This window comes from Camponotus vicinus, unplaced genomic scaffold (assembly GCF_025532165.1).
Source record: "Camponotus vicinus isolate PSW18456_S1 unplaced genomic scaffold, iyCamVici1.0 SCAF_3, whole genome shotgun sequence".
In the NCBI taxonomy this organism is placed as follows: domain Eukaryota; kingdom Metazoa; phylum Arthropoda; class Insecta; order Hymenoptera; family Formicidae; genus Camponotus; species Camponotus vicinus.
Genome location: NW_028141967.1, coordinates 19,517,621 through 19,536,829, shown reverse-complemented (window position 1 = coordinate 19,536,829; position 19,209 = coordinate 19,517,621). Strand labels below are relative to the sequence as shown.

The 19,209-nt window shown below is 33.6% G+C and overlaps 1 protein-coding gene across 1 annotated transcript in view; it reads left to right on the top strand.

Moving 5' to 3' along the window:
• The first annotated feature begins 926 nt into the window (after positions 1-926).
• Positions 927-19,209, top strand: part of Kst (spectrin beta chain, non-erythrocytic 5 kst) — a 63,279-nt gene continuing 44,996 nt past the window's right edge. The window contains exon 1 of the mRNA XM_083093716.1: positions 927-1,322. The gene's annotated coding sequence lies outside the window, so the exon portion shown is untranslated. The remainder of the gene's footprint in view (positions 1,323-19,209) is intronic.

Here is a 19,209-nt window from a genome sequence, read left to right as displayed (position 1 = left end):
ATTGTTTTACATTTAATGTTTAATATTTTTAATTAAATATTATCTCTTTTCAAATGTAAATTTACAAAGATTTGATTGCCAAGGCACGAATTTTATTTCTCATGCATTTAACTCTTGTAGGTCACATTTTTTGTTTTGTTCTTGGTTACATCCCACATAGCATCTACATGCATAGGACATTCATAGGATATCCTGAAGATGTCCAATCGCCCAAAGATGTCTTCTGGATACCTTCTGGACATTTTTTGGATATGTATGCTATGTGGGATATGGGTCACAATGTCCTGTCACAGCTTATCACACACATACTTAAAAAAAATCCACAAAAATTTATACATATTCCTCGACAAAAAATAATCATATGCAACAAAAGTTAAAAACTAAATTTTAAATGATATTTTTTACTTGATTAAAAAACCTTCTTGACATAATATTTTTTTAAAATATCGATAAGTTCAAAATGATCCATTAAAATGTGACCTTTAAAACTGATTGTGTTAGCCTAATTCTAAATTTTACTTATTCAAAGTAAAATTTTCATTCGACATATAAATAAAACATGCAATCACATTGGTTTCTTCTGGAAATTAAAGTCTAACCGTTATCATACACTCGAGAAAAAAAAAATAAATAAAAGAAAACTGGAGGGGATCCAAAATGCGCGGTAAACACAGGGCCCCAAGGATCCTCTGCTCCGCACGTCACACGGCAAAGTACGATGAAACGTGTTTGCCACGTGGAGTGGGGAAACTCGTTCGCCAGGCGAAGGAGAGGAGGCGAAACTCGTTCGCCCGGCGGAAGAAGAAGAGGAGAGGGGGAGGGGCAGGGGGGAAGGGGACGCGTCTCGCGCGAAACGGAGAGGGAAGGAACGTCGAGGGCGAGACCGAAGTGAAGGGAAGGGCTGCGCGGCTCGAGGCTCGAAGCGAAGCGAGAGCGGCTGCCACGAGCAAGTCTGTGGCCGCTCGGGCATTGGCGCAGATCTCACGTTTGCTTCACGCCGGTTCGCGCGGCGAGAGGAACGCGGCTCTCCGCAAGTCGACGGTCCAGAAGTGTGGTGTACACGCGTGCGCCTGTGACGTGCGTCGCTCTCGGAACACGTATTCCCGAGTATCGCGAAAGACTCCTCCGGACTCGAACTGTGCGCGAGTGTTTTTACGAGAACGAGAAGGGAATTGCGAGGGATAGAGGAAGAAAGAAAGTGCGTGGTTTCTTGTCTGGTGGGATTTCTCCGGTGCTCTCACGGTGCGTGGTCCACCGGCGTCGATTGAGAAAAATCGTTCCGGCTTTCGGATAACTCGCACGTGCGCACACAAGGGAGCAAGGTGCGTATTATTGTGTTCTTAATAGCGCGTCGAGGACGAGGATCGTGGCGGTTATCGGCTCGCACACTTTACCGGAGATCGATCGTTCTCCAGGTCAAGCCGACTCTCGTTCGTCCACGCCGGCGTTTGTGCGCCCGTGGAATCCAAAATTGCGAAATCGGCGAACGATTCGCCATAAGAGCCGGTAGTCGCTCGTGTATTGCTTCGCTTTCAGAAAAATGTTAACGAAAAAAATCGTGATGACTCCGAGTCGTAGTCATATCTGATTCAATCAATTGAAAACAAATCTGACGAAATGACATGTGATTTTCTTTATTGTATAAAAACGGGCTTATAATAACCTTTATGAAAAGCGAATATAATCAGAGGATGAAGTAATGCTTAGTAAAAATTTATAAAGCTACTAATGAGAAATATTTTTAGGTCTTAGCGAATATAGTTTTATAATAATAGCTCATGACTAATTAATTATAAATTATAATTGTGCATTATGATGTAGAAAATATAAGCACTGTGTGTTTTATAATAAGTATCATCACGATTGATCGAAAATTATTTGATTTATGCTTTTTTTAAATTTTTCAAATTTAGAAAAAGCTCTAATTAATTAAATATAAAATTAATTGATTAAATATAAACCATTTTAAGGAAAAATTAATTAATGAAAAACTTTTTGTAGACATTGACAATTGTCAAGTATGTTTTTCCGAAAAGAAAAAATATTATATTTGGACACTAATTGTAGAAATATATTAGATATATGAGCGCACGTGCGAGTTATCCGTTCTTAAGTGATAAAAGTATATTATATTACTATTAAATACGACCATATATCTCTAACACAATTTAGATATAGATAATTTGACAATAACAATTGCGGTAGGCATTTGTTAACAGATTGTATAATTGACTCAAACGTAAAATGATTCTTCATAACAAATGCTATAGCGATTTTAACGCAATAATTCACAAGAAAAAATTCATTGTGATTTAAACGGCTACGCATGCAAAATTTAACAATTTTCCATGTCTAATTAATCAGTTTGATAGACGTTTTGCTTATTTTAAATCAGCAAATCAGCGCGATACATAAAAATTAAACTGTATAATTAGTGCAAATTTTGTATATTGATATCTTAAAAACTAACTGAATATGTAATTTCTAAAAACTACGTATTTTCTATTAACAGATCGTCTCTGATACGTTCGATACCTTGCGAAATCTCATACGATTTCTAAAAAGCTAGCTCACTAACAAGCGAGACACATCACGAGTTTCGTTTTTCCTAGTCACGCTCGAATTTTTCTTGTGCTTGCAACACGTCCTGATGTTATTACAGACTATGTAAATAATTACGAATACATGTGTAAAACTTATGCCAATGTTGTACAAGTATTTTAATGAGACGCGTTGTATTTCATCTTGAAGAAACTATTCTACCGCCACATTCACAGTTCGGGTAATTACTCATCGTTATGCAAATGAACTCCTTTTTTCATAGATGGAATGCAACTGCAACGAGTTAATGTTATTTTTACAGAAAAAAAACAAGAGATAATTATTGTACTCAAGTAGAGTACAAAATCATGATTTTCTGACATGTCTCATGCAGATTGACATAAAAGATATCGATATCATCGATTAATTTTCAAGCAATTATCATAAGAAATTAATGGAAGATAAATAAAGCACGAAATACACGGTAGACACACGATTACTCCAGAAAAGGAGGGATATTTGTCGTCTCTCGGTCAGACGATATCTCGTGGAGGACGGCGTGGAATCTAGAAAAAAATTATACCGGTCCGCGAGTTTTCCTTTTCCTCGCCTCGAACGAGTTCTCTCGGCGGTGATTATAACGGGCGCGGATCTCGGCTTGGGTGTACATGAAATTGGAGCGGTACTTCGATCCTTCCGCGAACGGTACTCGCGTCGCGTCGATATCAGCCTCCACAAGGTGCGCGACGAGGAACAAATAAATGACGTAATCGCGAATTACAGATACTCCGAAAGAGAGACAGATGACGTGTACATTTATAACGAAGCCGCACTATATCTGCGCGATTATTATAAGTGATTGAGAGGTCCATAATTAACGAACTATTAATCATCTTTCCGCATGAAGCTCTTTTTCGAGCGTAATTCGCAAAGAATTTTCTCCAAAATTCATTATACAATACGATAATAAATTTATATACCTAGAAATATTCCAAGTTTTTAATCTAAGATGTGAGGCTCTTAAGAGACTTGAACTCTTAGATTTGATATTTTTGAAATGTTGCCAAGTCTCTTATATCGAGAGATAGGAATTAAGAGAGCTGTCAATTTGAGAGATTAGAAATAAAGAGACGAAGATGAGAGGAAAGTTGAAGACTGAGATGTGACAGTTAAGAATGGAGAATTCACATTAGAATTCATTGCGTTTAAACGGTATCAGACGGTTCTAACAGATCTCTCCGGGGTGCTTTTCCGCGCCCCTACGATACATAATACCGTGACTCTCAATGGACCTTTTTTCGCCAGCGGTACGCGTCCTGGCATTGATGCAGTAACCCATCCCGTGAGGCGGAAGCTGCGTGTATGCGTGCGGTAGCGTGCGTATTACTGAGCGGGAGTAATACCTTCTCTCTTGTAACACACACGCGTGCGTGTGCGTGTGTGTATGCGCGCGTGCGTGCGTGCAACCGCACGCCTGTATTTTCTGTGGAGTTGCTGGACCGCTCTAGGAGAGCCTGTACTCTCGCGCGACCCCCCTTCCCCTCCTTCCCCCAATCCTCAGCCGGATCCGAGTCGGAGGGATCCTTGGCGAGATCTACAGGGGCCCCGAAGCGGCGGTCGACTCGGGTTACGCGGTCTTCAAGGCCCGCGACCGATCGACCAACCATCGCCTTCCGTCAATTGACGTGGTTGTTCGCCGAGAGAAAAATTTCGTGCTCGTTTCGAATACTTTTGGGGAGAAATTTTTTGCGGCGACGTGTTGAAATAATTAATTTCGACGTTGCCTGAAAAAAGTGTAATTGTACCTTGAATTATTTTATTGAATTTTTGTGCGTCTAATCGAATTAAAATTGGACGTTCAATTTTTTATAAGTTACAACTATTATGTTTTTTTTTTTCCTAAATTGTGTGCACATACGTGTGGCTTCTTTTCTTGCGATTACAATTTTTAATTAATAAATATAAATTCCTTTTCGATCTAATACACGTATATTTTTGTCCTCGTGTTCACTTTCAAATTCCACGCGTATCGATACAGTGGCGGCAATCCTATTCGCATATAAGTTTGCACGCGTCTAGGTAGAAGTTAAATTGTTGATAAACATACCGGGAGAGACAGGTATCAACGGTTAGTTTTCTTACGTCGGATTCCAGACGCCAGAAAGGTCAAGCGAGCTATCGAGACTACTTTCAACGCGCATTGCAAACTGTCGAGAATTATCATTATCGTTATTTTACTCTCCGTCTATCTTATTGAAATCGTTATTATATAATAACATGTCACGCGATCGGCGAGAATTCTGTGCTTGAATTTTAATTCAGAGATACCGTATTCGCATTTTATCGCCTCGCCACTGCAAGACTGTTCTAAAATAATCTTCGATAAAATAGTTGTATCTACATTTTTTTTTATCTAAAATATATTTTTATGTCGCTTTAATATCGAGACGAGCTGAAAGTCTCTTTACCAATAGATACAGAAAATTAATAAGAATAATTGATAATCTATAATTCACCAATATATCTCCCAGTTAATCGACAATATGACCAAGTTCATCGACGTATTATGCAGCTGCGATTACATAATTGAATACATTATTCCGAATAGTCGTTACCGTTCGCTATGACTTATGATCGAAGGGGGATACCCGGTGGCGACACAGAATTCCGAGAGAGATTCGAAAGCGACCACAGTTCCATTAGACGTGCTGCACATTCCAAGAGGCACGATAAACTCGCGACCTCGCGAAACGACCATCGATCTCGTCAGATCCTATGCGAGGTTTTCAAGTATCGCCAGTGTTTTCAAGTGTCAGGAATTTAAGCGATTCGTTCACAATTACTGCGCGATTAAGCGGTCGAGTAGTTGCACATTCGAGACTTTTGATCTTATTTTATGTATTGAAAGACTATCCAAAAAAAATTATTTTTAGACTTGAGATTTTTTTGTCACAATACATTTGATAACTTTACCTTTAATGTGGTTGTTATACACGATAAATAATCATTTTAATAATCGATTCTTGGTTCTTCTAATGGTTTGAAGAATGATAGTGTATAATTAACAACGATTAGCATTTTCCTAATTTTCCATGAATGTTAATTAATACGATTTCCTATCGCGAATGAGAATACGTGGACTAAGAAATTCTTAACGTATAATTTACGAAGCATTCATATGGCAGGTATTTAATAATAAATGATATACTCGTACATGCTTTCACCTCTTTAACAAGCCAAGTGGCAAATCTCAAGAGCGGGGAGATGTCAAGAAAGAAAAGAATTCGTTTCACGTAACGTGTTTGCTTCGCGATACGTTATCTCTCGCGGATTAAATGAATTTATGGCGAATTATCATCGGTTTTGTCAGTACCATTTTGTGCCAAAGCGTACGGTGCAATTGCAACAGCTGTGGCGTAAAGAAAGACGTCATCGTTATATTTATTCACTATGATAATAAAGACTCTATGATAAGAAACATCGTTTACGTAACAAGTATATATAACACAAATTTTTCATCATGAAATGTCAAATCCATCCCATTCCGTTATTAAAATTTTATAAAAGTTCTCTATGAATATGCTCTCTATGACGTACAAAAAAAATATATATATTTATTTTCTTTTTATAAATAAAGAAATAAAAAACAAAATAAAGATTAAAGTAAAATTGAAATTAAAATATCGAAAAATTAATTGACAGGTCAATTACGTTCATAAATTTTCGCGGTCAAAATCGAAATTTGACATCGGAAGGATAATGTCGCACAGATCTTGGCGATTGTCAGCGATAACATTTCATCAGCTTTAATTAGCGACGAACCCTTTCGATGTGACGAAGACGGAATACAATATGAAGAAGCGACGTGACGCTTTATTTGGCTCACGCGAGCAGGTTGAAGCCGTTCGCTAACATAGTGGTGAATGTAAAATTGCCAAGGCACATGCAGGAATGTAGATTTTTCTTGTCGGCTTTCTACATTCGTAACGTCACGAGAATCATTGTTCGATGCATTTTAAATTGTATCAGCCATACGAGAGCAATGAGAGAAAAAAATGAGATGGAAAAAATATATAGATATATTCAATATAACATAAATATTCTAAAATATATAAATATATTCTACCATATGTATTAATTAATATATACATATATTTATTTATTTATTTATTTATAAATATTATAAAGCATTTTTCATATTATTTTTAATAAAATATTTTTCATAAAATTTTTCATATTATTTTTAATGACAGCTTTTTTATGCAATCGGGACATAAATATTCAACATGTGAATGTCTAAAAATAATATATATTTAATAGAATGCATTTCTTTGGCAAAAACTCGTTGCTGCATGGCAACATATTTTTACATATAATTATTTTGTAAGGTAAAAACATATTTTAATTTGGCTAGCATAATTGGTATTATATGAAATCATTCGTGTAAGCACACAACATAAGAAATTAATGATCAACCGGCCTTTCATATTTTTAATGAATTTCTTTGAGACTTTTTAGTAATTAAAAAAGTGCTTAAGAATTTTAATAAAATTTTAATAAAATTATTATATTGAAATTCTCGTTTCTATTACGCATAAATATTTAAAAATAAAAGGTTTGACCATATTTCCCCTATTTTATTCGATTTATTACGATTGATAAAAAAGTTTTGTCCACTGTTTTCTGATGACCTTAGAAATTAGAACGAAAGGAAGAGGGAGACAAATTTATGACGATGAATAATGTGAGAGAAAAAGAGTACGATTATAGAAGGAAGAAATAACCCACATTCTCGTCGCATATTTAGCGCTAAATGGGGCCGTCTGAAAAACGTATTCAATGCAAACACTGGGTGGGAATCGGACGGCGGCACCTCGTAAGCCGATGAGAATAGGCGAGAACAGGTGGTTGATTCGCGCAGTCTAGACATAATTAACGATGCCAGGTTGTGACAAATCGATGTACGGTGACAAATTTCTCGGTATTTTGCGCGCTATGAAATAGTGAACAAAAGATGCCAGCGGTTGAATCGCGCTGTCACTAATGCATAATTCAGACAATTTATCGGCATGCAATAAGTTAACGATAACGGTCGCTGTCGATCGCGACAGCCATAAATTAAGGGTACAAAACGCGGGCGCGACATATGTGTCAAAAATATAATACTTGCAATTGCAAAAGTTTCACGTATGAAAGACATTGTACAGAATGTTTCACTTTTATCATATTCATGCTTCTTAATGACAAATTCTTTGTCATTAATTCGGCCGATTTTTCCTCCAAGATATTAAGACACCTGTCATCAAATAATTAGCACTTGAAAGTTTGCCTTCTGGCGGATCAAGTTTCAAGAAATCGATGACAAAATCATATTTTTCAGTCAAATTGGAAAGTAGATTTTATATTAATAGAATTTTAATTTGAGCTTAATGTATATAAATAAAAATATATCATTTTGAAAATTGAGGAGCCATTTACACAATAAACCTTCCTTTAAAATTTTCGTTGTCCATAAAAAAATTAATTCTATCTTGATCAAAGAATATCTGTTATTAAAGCATAATAAAAATAAAAGTGATTTATACAATCTGCATATAAATTATTTATACATCTGTCGATAAATTACTTATACATGTGTCGACTTCTAATAATTTATTGTCGATGCTTTTTCCCTGTCGTAATATATTTTTGACGATCCGGAAATCTCGATATCATTGGAAGCGTCCTCAATAGCGGCAGCGAGCGGCATAAAAGCGTACACTCGTAACTGTATCATCTCGCGGAATTGTTCACATGCACGTAAAGCTAACGGTCCCCGTCCGGATACATCTTTCATTCTTTCTCTCTGCCGGGGAGATGTTCGGTCGCGGAATGCGCATTGGCGCGTGCAGCCTTATTCATATCGCGGCGTCCGCTCGGTGCAGATTTTCCGAGGGAATTAAGTCGACGGAGCGGAAACTTAATCGGCGCAGACATCCGCATCGATTACTTAAAGCGGTAAATCGTTCGGATTCCGCGAACCGGGATCGCCGGGATGTTTTTCCGTGAGCGGTGAATCGTGTAATCATCGATCCCGAGACACGCGGTGTAGGCAAACACATACGATGCACCGGAAAGGTATTTTAATGATCCTTGTTGATGACTCTATATGTGCGATAGCGATTCCGTCTTAATGAAAATTTCATCAAATTTCATTTGTGATATTTTATCGTAAAGCACAGTTTATCTACAATTTTTATTATAACATTGTGATTATGTAATTTTTATTATTAATTGTGAAGGGGTGCAAAATTATATTCTATCATTTTATTGACGATTTTACCGAGTCGTTGGTTATTTCGGTAATCACGTAACTATTGTGAATAATCGGTAATAAATCGAAGTCACCGGTAACGAATGCCTATACATTTTGAAAGCGACGTTGAAGAAATTATGATGGATATGTTATCGGAACGAAGTGCGCGAAGTATCTCTTACTCAATTAATTAAGAAAGCCGTATGTAACGGAGCCGTGGGTTGCCAACCTCTGACTTAAAAACGTTACGTACGTGCATTCATATATATACGTATATATGCGTTACGTGCAGAATCTTCATCCGGCAGAATTGTTTTTACACGACGATACGATCTTCGGTGTAGTTGTGTGTGCTTGCTACTTTCACTCTAGTCTAACTATTCGCAATATAATAATACATCGATCTTAATTATTTTTTTTTTCTTTTTTCCTTTTTTTATGTTGATAATATTTATCGAAATTAATCATTAGAAGGAAAAAGTATAATTGTATATCTTTTAACAATGAAAATTGTAAAAATACTTAGGGAGAATTGTATTTAAATGCACGAGATAAATAATTTTTTGAATAATAAATTAAACTTAATTGTTGACAATAATATTTTTATGTGTAAAATATATCTGAAGGATTGATGTGCTGCTAGCAATTCATGATTGATCATCATCACCATCATTACCAGTAGTTATATGTTTTAGAATTAATATAATATAAAAATATTTTCGAATAATGCAATTAATTGTATTTTGTAGAAGCGATTAAAAATTGAATTTTCTCTCTTATTTAGGAACTTTTCTCTTAAGCATTCTTACTTGTATATTTATTCTAACAATAATCTAAATAATCACATATGTATATATGTGTTTCAAATTTTATTTTAAATTTATTTCGAGGTATTAATATTACATATGAGCAGAAAGATTCCTAGATAGCCGTCAATGAAATTATTTTAACATTCGATTCAGATGGGAGCAAAGCATCATTAACTTAACGAACGCTTTTAAATTAGAAGCTATTCAAAGATACTCGTGCATTGTGAGAAAACATGACGTACTCTTCGTCAGATTTCTATTAAGAAAGTGCTTCATTAATTTCATGTATTCGTATATGGCCTGCTTCTCCGAAGTTGAGTTGTTAACTGTAATTAGTTCAACGAGAAATGGCAATGCTACTGTGTCGCGACACGCTAAATTGGCATCAATTCTTAGCGAATTATCAATACGCCGACTTCCGTTCGGCATGGCTCTCTATTCATTGGACTTTAAATTATCTGTTTATGCTCCGCGTTCGCGTTATTCCCCTATTGTATTCTATTGTATTCATATCGCCGAGCAAAATTTCACGCTCGGCAATACAGCTGTGATTCTTTCTTCAAGTGTAATTGCGCAATTTTAAAATACAAAATTAATATTAAAAATGTAGAAAGATTATCCAAACAAAAATTCAAACGAATAAGAAACTAATTTGTTTCTTATATCCAATATTATTGATTACAAAATTCATTAAATTTCATTAAATTATATATAAAATTTATACGAATAAGAAACTAATTTGTTTCTTATATCCAATATTATTAATTACAAAATGTATTAAATTTCATTAAATTATATATAAAAATACGAATAAGAAACTAATTTTTTTCTTATATCCAATATTATTAGTTACAAAATTTATTTAAAAAAATTAAATTATATATTTATTAAATATTTTTATATTTTTATAATTATCAAAATATTGTCAAGGAATCTATATTTTAATCTTAATATAATCTTAATATGATATAAATTTATTCTACAATAGTTTTCACGTACATGGGCATTTATTTCACATAATGCAGCATTAATATCACCCGGGGGAAGGGGAGAGAGGGCGGACACTAGCGGACAATAGTGCGGTAAATATACCTCTGTCGAACAGGCATTAGGGATAGCGCGGGATTCGTATGAGAGAAAGAGAATTAAAGACGAATGTGGCACGTGGGAGTATAAGAATTATTAAGTCGAAACTTACAAAGAACATCTCGTACCACTGCGCGCGTTCTCGTGCATGCGTGTCTCATGTGCAAGCGTTTAAGATACCGCGGCTAGATACCGCTGCATTGTTTTGCACCGCATTTTCGTGAAATGCAGGTTGAATGGCGTTGCCAAAGCCTCTTTCTTTTTATCAATAAAAAAAAAATTTTTTTCGTGAAATAGCATCTTCCATTCAGGTCGGCCAGTCAACTTCGACAGCTAAACTGTATATCGCGTAATAATATATCGGTCAACCATTTTTATTTTAATTGTTCTCTGCTCGCCAAACAATTATTCGGACATGTTTAGAGCAAATTAAAACATGTTGCTTAAAAAAGAGAGGGAAAAAAAGGAGAAAGAGAGAAGCGTCTCGTATCGAATAGCAGTAATTTCCGCGTTCCGTTTTCTCATCGCAACATATTTTCTCATTCTTTCAACTGAAACGATTATGCGGTATAATTTTTGATATTACTTTGATGAGAAGTTTTCGACGAAAACTATAGTGCACAATCGAAGCATAGCGTATAATAAATTATGCAATTGATGCAGATTGCATGTCGAATCGCATATGATCGTTGACAGAAAAAAAAAAGAAAAAAATTACGTTAATTAATTCCGCGCTTATTCAGCTCGTTAACCGGGGAAAAATAATTGACCAGGTTAAACACAGAGAATATTAAGTTCCGCAATATGTTTCGTGAAAGTTACGATTCTTAATACTTGCAGGAAACGTTGCAATGATTCATTCACACGCTGTAATAAGTCTAGAGAGAAGTCGTTCGCCGCAAGTAATTACACTTAATCGCCGTCGTAAGTTTAAGCCAAATAACGTTATGTCTCTTTAATTTTGTATTGTACATTTATGAAACGCGCCGCTACGCTCGTTTGAAAGTTTAAAAGAGGAAAAAGGATGTTGTTTCGATGGCTTGCAAGTCCCGTACAGCATTGCAACTTTTAGCATTTCTAATTGATCATTACTTCAAGCAATATTGCAACACTCGCCAATTAAACAAGAACGGGAAAGGCGTAGTGCTTTTACGGAATCAGCTCCGTAACAAGTGCTATTTTTGCGAAATCGTAATTCATGATAAATCGTTATATTCTATTGGATATAATATACAGGGTGTTTCTTAATAAGTGCGAAAAATTTTAAGAGATGATTCTTTGTCGAAAATTAAGGGGGGGTTTTTCATATAAACATATACTCCTACATCCCTCCCTGTGGAGTTACACTCCTCCAAAAATGGGGGTAAAAATTAGGTTTTTATTTTTTTCTCAAATTTGGAACAAGTTAAAGAAATGGAATTAGATGGATATTTTCTACTAGTTAGAAGGTTATTTATTAATATTTTTTCAGCCTCCCGTATTGTTATAAGGGGATGAAACTAGCAACCCCTATTCAATTTTTTATTAGAACTTTTTAATATTTATATATTATTAATATTTATAATATTTATTTTCGACAAAGAATCATCTCCTAAAATTTTTTGCACTTATTAAGAAACACCCTGTATATCAATTATAATATTTAATACCGGAGATGCTGCGTTAATTTATTAGCGCAATGAATTTTTTCGCCAAGTTTATCCGCGAGTAAAGCTCTCATTTGCAATATTAGATCTCATTACCCTGGTCATCAATTTAACCTAAAGCCGACAGCCATAAAACATAAGAGAGATTATATATTTCCTCTTTATATGGCCGTCCTTCATCTTTCATGTTATTCAACGTGCGGCAACTTTTGCGGATTTCCTTGCAGGAAACGTCGTCGCAAAGATACACGATTCGTGTCGTGCCATTCAGAACTTGTTCCGCGTGTAATTTGCGTGTCGGATTTGTTTGTATTAAGCGATTACATTACCGACGCACATCGTGAAATTAACAAGCTATTAACGCAATGCCGACCAGTTTGCCGATTGATGTTCGCGCGAGAGAGGAAATCGCTGTTCGCCGCATCTACGCGTTAAACGCATAAATTTTACTGCAAAGTCTCGTCGCAATAAACCGATGCCTTGATGCTAGCCCTGGATAATTATATATTCCGCGTAGAGTAAAAAAAACTATTAAAATAAAATAAACGTTTTTAGATATGTAATTAAAAACGAGAAAAGATATTTTTAAAAACAATTTTTTCTTGACAACACATTTATTAAAGACGACATATAATGATAGCTGACACAACATGATTCACATTCAAATCAACTTATATACAAATTTAAATATCAAATTTTTCGAATAATAATATAAAAGAAAATAAGTTTTATTGATTAATGCATTTCCGAAATTGTTGATTTAAAAAACGAATAGTTTTAATTTGTTTATGGTGCATTTAATGCCCTTGATATTACATTTAACGAAGTAAGATCGAAATGGGACGAGTCTTAGTAAAGACCACTATATATCTCTTCTCGTTTTTACCAATTACCGTAATAAGTATTTCCTGCATCAAACCACAGCGGCTACTTTGTCTCTGCGGCGTCTCTCTCTGTACGCGAAGAACTTTGAGAGATTACGGAGCTGGCAATAAACGATTCGTTGTGCAAACATTACGGCGATTACTCAGTGGATTGTCGCGGATTTCTATCGCGTATGATATGCGATCATAGATATTGCAAAATAGGAGAGTGCTTCTTGCAAAAGAATAAAGAGTCGCGTTATCGTGTAACCCGCAAAGCAAAAAATTGCGCTTCAAACCGATGTTTCATAAGCCACAAATATTTTCGTAAATGGGTCATACAATTATTCTATAAAATTTATGACAGATTTTTTATACATTTTTTTATTTAATTTGAAATTAATTTAGAATTATCTACTTTAGACACAAACTCGGAATTAATATTGATAGAGTTCAAAAAGTAAATTTAATTTACCTTTAATTAATTCCCAGTTGCATATATAATGATCATATCTGATAAGACAACATAAAAAAACAATGTAATTATAAATAATAAGAAAAAAATATCTTGAATTTTTCTTATATTTTCTATTTTGTTTTATTTCTCAATTTAAAGTGTTACGTAATTTCAAGTGCACTTTTTTGCTCGCTGCTTAAAAAGAAACGTCACGCAAATGATCCGTTCGTGGTAGATGAAATGTCGGCGCGTGCTTGTTTACCGGATATTCAAACTGTCTCTTAATTAGACAGAATAAAGTAGACTTATTAGGGTCAATTTCACCAACGGTCAGATTGACAAGTGGAAGATCGTTTTGACCTCGCGCGGTGTTATCTCTATAGTTTAATTAATGTTGAACAGTAATTAGAGACGACTTTAATGAGAAATAAAAATCACTATTCAAAAGGTCGATCATATCGATACATGATAATTATATGCGCGCTATTCGGTAGATAATAAAAGCTTGTCAATTTGTATTGATGAAATCTTTCGAGATTAATTAAAATATTATCGCGAACGTTCATCTGCATTATTATGTGCAAATAAAAATTTAATTGGAGTCCATTGTAGTAAAGAATGCAAAATTGTGCAATATAATGCATGCTTAATTACTAAAAAAAGCTAATAGACCACAATGATAGTCTTGATGTATGAAAATAACTAAACATAATTTTAATTTCTTAAACTAATAAAATTTTTATTTGCATACAAAATTAACCATTTTTTTATTTAATATTTTGTTAGTATTTTATTATTGTATATAAAATTGTTATATATATAATGTTATACCAAGTCTTTTATTTTATGGTTCATCAGCGTTTAAACAGAAATAAGATCGTGCAGTAACAATAACTAAAACTGTTCCAACCTTTCGTTCGTTGACGAAGCACGCAAGATAAATATTTAGGGACATGAGGATATGTCGTGACAGTCGAGACATCCTTATGTCTCGAAAACGTATGGCCATGAGGCATAAAACGGAAACTGGTCGAAGTACCGACAATATTACGTGTGATGTCATCGCAGAAATGAGATATTTACATACTCTGACGTAATATTTGTTTCAAGATAAAGTTCAACTTTATCTTCGTCTAATTGAATCTGCGAATAATTGCAGAATGTATGAACCAAGCTGCTCCACATTCGTAAAAATAAAGAGATATGTATATCGTATTCGTCGGAAAATCAAAACATATGGAGTAAGAAAGCTGCGTATTATATAAGATAAAGAGCAGTTTTGCGAGATTTTGAAATCATAAAGTATCAACGTAAGCTTCGTGTATTGACTGTTTTATCTCATGGCACTATCTAAATGGAACAGCTTTTTTCTACAGCAGCAGTCTCTTTTATCGCGTCTTATCAGGACGATCTCGCATAGCAAATTTAATTAGACCGTGAATAAAATGTCGGTGGATTTCATTTTTCAATCGTGTGAAAAAGTAAAACCATCTGGAGATGCACAATTGATACGGCCATTACAATCGCCATTAAAAACAGATTTTGAGTGCACCATAGTGACATCTTAATAGCGATGGATTGCACTGATGTTCAGCGATTCTATTGCGCAATTCGAATTCGGATGAGTATGCAAGTCTGCCCCAGCAACGTTTTTTTCTGCGTCCCGCGATCTAATGGCTGAGTCACTTGAAGCGTTTTCGAACTCTTAGAAGAGCTGCACTAAGATCGTTATGCGTCGGCATGAGCTTGCATATGGCTTCGCGTCTGCTTCGAAAATTTATCTTCGGTCGCTACGATCATTAAATCCACATATAAAACACTATAGAATAATAAAATAAGTATACATTTTTTTAACTTGGCATACTCATCAATCTGAAGGGAATTTTAATGATAGCGCTAAAGCACTAATATTATAATTTTGATGTACCATTAATTATATATATAATATTTTATCAAGAATTTTTGAAAAGAATTTTTTTTTAATATTAAAGCAACGTATTAATAAAGCAACGTAAATCTCTAGATTCTACAATTGTGGATTGACATTGATTTTTAATAAGTATTCATAGTATGCTTTTGCTTAATTATTCGCGAACAATCGACATAATTATTCGCAGTTTCATTTTATATCAACTGAGAAAATGAATCATGATTCATCAAAATGAATTATGATTATGCCTGAGAGTATCAGATTACGATGAGCTATTTTTAACAATAGTCAGATTTTTTTTACATTGAAATTGGCTTTATTAAAAAATCAGAGGCTCATAAGTTAAATTACTTTTAAAACATTAATGAAATATATTACATTGAAATTTTTCTAATGATTAGCACGATAATTAATGACAATTTCATCTTTTTCTTACTTGTCATTGCTTTAAATTTTTCAAAGAATAAACTAGAGGTCAATCCATAGAAAGCTGAATAGCTTGGTACCTTAATATAGGTATGTAAATCCACGAGAGAGACTGCGCGATATTTTACAAAGTATATCGGTTATGACACATATATGCTCAATAAGATACAATTCTATAATCATTGTGGAATGTTCAACAAGAGATTATTTCATCGTAGAATAACATACATATAGTTATGCGCTGGAAAATTCCTCTGTTTTTGCGAGAATAGTAAAATATTTCAATTTCTTTGCACTTGTGTATAACATCTCATTCCTGAGATATTATATACGAGTGCAAAGCAGAAATGATTCAACAAGCTTCGTCATTTATAAAAGAAGAACAATACGTAATACGGAAAATATGTATTATTCGCTGCATAATTGGTTTACCTCAAATACAAAGAGAAATAAAAATGAAAAGTAAGATAAAAATTATTTTTTAATAATGATAGATACAAATATTAAAGAATCGAGCGCAATTCTAATTTTAATTTTACTGCAATTTTATAACTATTATTTATACATGTGTATTTAATACTTTAATCTTTTATACAAGACTGGACCAGGGTATTGAATAGTTGTAGCACTACAATACATGCTCAAAAAATCGGTGTTTATTCCTATATAGTGGCTTAAAAATAGACATGTCGTCATTATCGTTTGAACTTCAAAGTCATTGCGTTTATTTCCTTATATGTACACGTTGATATGGATGTGAATCAGATATAGGATGGGTTATCAGCGTCAACAGAGAAGATAGTCGAGACAACAATAAATGATTACTAAATGCTAAATGATTACTTTGGCAGTTCCGCTGATAATTGACATTTTATTTCATTTGTTCGATATATACAATCCCTAAAATTAAAATATTTTAATTTTTTCTATTCGCAAATAAATGCGCTGTTATAATCACTTTTTAAAAAGTTATTCCAGCTTATACATATAATATGATAGATAATCATTAATTATCTCTCACGCATCTTTAATTCATGTTCTTTATTATGTATACTAATTTGTGTTCTTTATCATGTGCTTTAAAACGAGTTTTTAATAAACAAACACGTTTCTGTTTCATGAAAATTCTGAATGCACTTACTTAATTGCATCGTTGTACTTTAAATCATGTTCTCGCGATTAATTTTCTTCGTCCTCTCGAGGTAAGAAAAAGGGTACTGTCGCTATAAATTGTACATGGTACGTTTGTCACGAAACTCGCTTCTGCTTTGGATACTCGGTTACAGGTTACATACATGTGTACGATGATACGGGAAGGAATTAATATTTACCTCGGCTATCAGTGTCAACAGAACGGACCGGCACTTTCCAGAATGAGTGCCGATAATAATACGGCTCCGATTTCACCTGGTCCGCTAGTCTTGCACACACAGTTTCTCTCTTGGCTCTTTCGGTGCGTTCACCGTATTTCCGGTGCAATTCCGCGCTTCCTGCCGGCAACAACAATGCCCTTTCGAACAGTATCGGTATCATCTTCATCGCACATACGTTCGATTTCTAGAGCGTTTCAATCCGATCAAAAGTAATAATTTGGCATTAAATAAAATTTTTTTTAAATCTTTGCAAATTTTCTTTACAGGTAAATATTAGATTAATTATTTGCGAAAGTTAGAAAAATATATTTTATCAATTATAATTTTAATAAATTATTTTAATAAATTTTTAATAAATTATTGACACAAAAATCACGCGGAGCTATAAAGTATAATTTTTTTTAATCTTTTAATTTATTTAGAGTTTATATATAATATGTAATACATATTTTTACATGTGGTTTTAGTTGTGTATTATCATCATTATTTTAACTTTTCTTTGTCATACAAACATTAATTTCTTAATCTAATCTAATGTGGTATAAGTAATAAATCGATCTTTGCATTTTCGATAAGATCAATTTTTATTGGCTCGCTTCATTGGCGCAGCTTTGAATAAACAGTATCTTGTTTATATGTGAAGATGGCTCCTGGTCAAAAAACCGAACCCATTTTAGCACAATCGCCGTATTTCCGGTGCGATTTCGCTCTTCCTGCCACATTGACGGCCCCACGATTAAAGGGCCGCTCTTTAATTAACATGCTATCGATTATATTGGCATTGCAGATTTTTCTTAGATAATTTTTATTTGATATTATCAATTAGGGAATCTAAATTCAAGTCTTCAGCAAAATTCATGGTTTGTGTAAATACAATTTTTTATATCCGCAAAAACACGAAATTGAATTTGTTCTCTATCTTTCTCTGAGAATTTATTATTATTCTTTTCTTCACAAAAAAATATACAAAATATTACACAAGTATTAGGAAAATTTCTTGAAAAGATTTACTGATCTTAAGTATTCAGGAAAGTTTACCTAACAGATATGCGAGTTTATCTTTTAAACTTCAATTAAAAAATTATATCTATATAGAATGTGCTCCAAAACATTTCATTAAAAACATGAAATGATGGTAAATATAAACAATATTAAAAAATACAATATGAAATACAATATAAAAAAAATTTCAGTGCAAATTTAAATAATCGATAATATAGAAAATAAAAAAAAAACTTTGACAAGCCGAGAGATCAAAACAAATAAAAGATTATTATCCAGAAAATTATAATTTCTAAAAATATAACAAGATGAAGACTAGATATCTTTAGCCTCGCATTATTTCGCTCGGATCAGCTGGCATCAAATTTGAGAAGTCATGCTTATCACGTACGTGTTGTTTAAAAACATTCCATAAGACATATCTTCTTAACGGTATACTTTTTAGAAGACCTCGGATTACAGTTCCATGCTAATCTTATACAATTGTGCATCCTTCGCATTAACATGATTCGCCCATTTCATCATATCTTATTTCCTTATATGATTTATATAAATATATCAATCTCTTTGAAATACTGTTGCAATTAATATCTAAATTTTATTCAAATATTGGCATATTTAATATCACTCAAAATCATTTAAAAATTTAGATTAATTTTAAAATTTAATTTAAAAATAATAACACAACTTAGAAATCATAATACTACATTATGTGTTTAAATTAATGTATTACAGTATGTATAAATAAATATAATATTTTATATTTATATAAAATTAATCG